Source organism: Gavialis gangeticus, unplaced genomic scaffold (genome assembly GCF_001723915.1).
Source record: "Gavialis gangeticus isolate Ggan-Ray unplaced genomic scaffold, GavGan_comp1, whole genome shotgun sequence".
Taxonomy (NCBI): domain Eukaryota; kingdom Metazoa; phylum Chordata; order Crocodylia; family Gavialidae; genus Gavialis; species Gavialis gangeticus.
Window position 1 is genome coordinate 25,964,288 of NW_017729027.1, and position 3,826 is coordinate 25,968,113.

Genomic DNA, 3,826 nt, shown 5'->3' on the forward strand with positions numbered 1-3,826 from the left:
GCACTGTGAGTATATTAATTTAGTTGCAGACTGACTGAGCACTGTAACTTTATTAGCCACTGAGCTTTTTGGTTTGGGATCAAGGAGGTGATGCTGGAAAGGAAAGAAATGACAAATTTTACTTACAGCAATGACCCTTCTGTTCTGTCCTTCTTGAGGGTGACTATAACGTGTGTGTTCTTTTATATTCTAATTATGCTAATTTTTAGTTATGTAGCCATTCATAATATTGCTTTATAGCTGTTATCCTATGGGGTTAAAAGGTGTTAGAAATTATTATAATAAGTTACTGCCCAAGGTTGGGTTTATCCAATAAGCAAATTGCAACACAGCATCTTCAGGTTTGAAATTAACATTACTTCGCCTAAATCCAGCCCCTTCAGGACTCTCTGACTATGCTTTTTTGAGATGTTCTTTCTTGAAATGTATTGGATAAGCTAGGCAGTTGAATCCAGTTTTTATCATCATCAAGGCTAAATTCTGAGCGAGGAAGAACTACTAGGTCAGCTAATTTCACAGCTATAACTTTGTCTTTGAGGCCTAGTCAGTTCCACAAACAGTTACACATTACATGTGTGGGTTACAAACATACAAGCTTCATATTAGACAAAAGTTCCAAATGCCTCCAAGAAGTACATATTTATTGCTTATTCATTTTTTTGGTTCTGGCCATCACATATGGGGTGGTGACATTGGATGCATTCCATCTCCTTGAAGATGTAAAGTCTGCCTGTGGGGGCCAAGGGTAATCAGGAGACACGTGGACTGGAAGGCTGGGTCTCAAAGTCTATGGAACTAGATTTTCACTCGCTTTCTCCTTTTTTCCTGGTCTGCTTATAATGATTAGATGAGCATTATTTGATACTAGCTTTAATTTACTATAATGATTTGTAATTAATATCATTTAAGGATATAGATTGAAGGTTGCTATATAGCAGGCATTTCATTTCAAGACCTTGGAAAGGAGGGCAGTATAACAACCACACCTAAAAGCAGTGTAGTACAATTTGTTCTTTTTCCCTTTGCTAGCCAGGAATGTAGTAAGCAGGCTGTATCTCTTCCTAGTTAGAAAACATATCTGGGGATCCTTCTAAATCAGGGGCTCTAGTTGTTCTTTTATTGCTTTTCTTCTCATGTCCTTGAAAGTTCTGCTTCCTTCTTCCCTATCCTTTGTCAAACAGGCTTGTCAAACAGTTTCCATTTTCAGATGGCCTCATGGATTAGTAAAGAGTTTGCCCACATTTCCAAGACAAGTATCTCCATATTAGACATGCCCATATACAATATGATACACAGGAAATTGCATTCAGGTACAGAGCAGTGAGTTGCGTAAGAGCTAGCTACTACATCCAGGTATGCCTTTTCCAGACCCAAGACAGGGAAAAACAATGAAGATGCACAACATTTGGGCTCCCATACCCCAGATTTTGGTGTTGGGCCCTGCCTTTATGCATCCCACCTCTGAGTTCCTAGCCCATTTTGGAGCCTTGCAGACTAGGCTTTATGGGCTAGATTTTATTTGCAGGTTGTCTGCTAGGAACCTCTGCCTTAAGAAAGCAGAAAAACTGCAGACACAAATCCCATGCAACTGACACTGGGCAAGTCTACACGTTCATTAATGAGCCATAATTATGGCTCATTACGTTTAGCATCTGTAATGGCAGGTACTAACATAATGCTTTGTAATCGGTGAAACTGTGCACATATGAATGGTTTTTTTGTGATGTTAATGAGCAATAGATTTATTCTACTGTACATTAGCACATTAGCATGTGTTTTGCCCACCATGCTAGTGTGCAGTAGAATTAGTACTACTGCAGGGGGATGCACATTAAGCATCTCATGTAGATGTGCACACTGATGTAGGTTTACCCCTTTCATGTCTTTGTACTCAGAGAGGTTACATTGGCATAGGGTTGTGTCATGTGTCCACTTTTTTACACTGGTGTAAAGGCCAATTACATTGGTGAGAGTCTGTCATCTAGCAAAGTTCATAAATTATAGTTAACTTTGACATATGGAGTGTCCAGTGTACTTAATGAATTGGCAACTACAGTGTGCATAAAACCCTAGAACACAGTTGCAATTCATAATTGCTTAAACTTCACTTAAAATGTAATTAATTTAAACTATATTACCCACATTTCCAAGACAAGTATCTCCATATTAGGCATGCTCATATACAATATCAGCATTTGTTAATACCCTTCATCTGATTATATCTCCATTTGCAAAAAAACCCAAAGCCATAATCATGTATCCTGTGTATTTCTTTAAATTATGTTTTTTAAAAAGCTGATATTTTGAAAGTAATATGGGAAAAAACAATTTTATACAAATGCTGAACAGAAAGTTGAAAAATAACAATTCCAAATGAGATTGTTTTGTTCCTGGAAGATGTTCCTGAAATTGATTCAAAATGCTAATCTCTTCATGAAAGAAATTGCAGTAGATTGAATTCAACTGGAAATAAAAGTAATGTATTTATTTAATACAATTTTTTAAAAGTGTGCTTAGCAGTTGTTTCCATGCCCCACCACCTTCTATTTACTAAGTAACTTGGCTCATGATTCATGTCTGTGTTACTTTTTTCAAGATGGTGGGGGGGAAGAGTTTATTACTCAGCGCATAATTATTGAAGTTAAATTGAACAAAATTAGTTATTTTAAAATGTTACATTTAAAAAATGCCAATTAGTGGTGTATAAACAAGAAAAAAAAGTTTTATTTGAAATAGCTATCTGTAAAGTATGCTTATTTATAGTCAACTTTAATGGTGGCTATAAATGTTAATTTTGTTAATTCATTTCTGAGATAAAGGATAGCAACTAATTCCTTATTAACCTACCGAAGAGTAACAAAAAAATAATGTTACCGTGGCATAAATGGAATACTACAGTACTAAAGATTCCACATGCTCAGAAATAATTCCAGCATTAAGTTGTATTTCTTACTATGTTAAAAATCTGCCGAATGACAAATATGCTTAGGGTCTATATACTGTAAGAACTGTTCTAACCTGTTTTCAAATCTGTTTAGCTGACCCAGATTTTAAAAAAAAATTGCAAACTGTCCTTATATAGATAGATCTTAAAGCAAAAATCTGTCAGGAGATATTCTAGGTTAATTTGATAGCAATTGCATGGATTAGGAATTATGAAAAGTATGGTTGTATTGTTACCCTCTACCCTTCATGGACAGAACCATAATCACTAATTCAAACCTTACTTTAAACAGTGGATGTAGAATATTATCAATTTAGTGTTTCAGAGGTGCTCAGTGTTGTTTTCTATAGGATCCATGATCTTGTAATGGAGCCAGTTCTAGTTTATGAAGCGCTTCCAGAGTATTCCCACCATGAGATTCCATAGCAACATAAAAGTACAAGTTGCTTGTACTTTACAAATCTTGCTCTGAAGGTCCTATCTGGAAATCTTTTCTTGCCTTTTTCAATTGAATATTTTTATCCAAAGGAAAAGAAAACTATAGAATATATTTCTGTTCTTATTCTCCATACTTATCTTTGTAATACTTCTCTGCTATTCGTAATCCATATTCCTTTCACAATGTGCAGTGCACATTATTACTAACTTTGCCATTTAGACCTCATATTCATCCCCTGTCAGTGATGTGGAACCACTTAAAAATATGACTACATATTCTTCTTTCTGGACTTCTCCCACCTCCATGCCCTGACTGAGTTTAAGAGACCTTACAGTTTCATAGTTTCATAGTAGCTAGGGTCAGGAGGGACCTGAACAGATCATCTAGCCTGACCCCCTGCCACAGGCTGGAATGAATGCTGGGTTCACAAGACCCCAGACAGG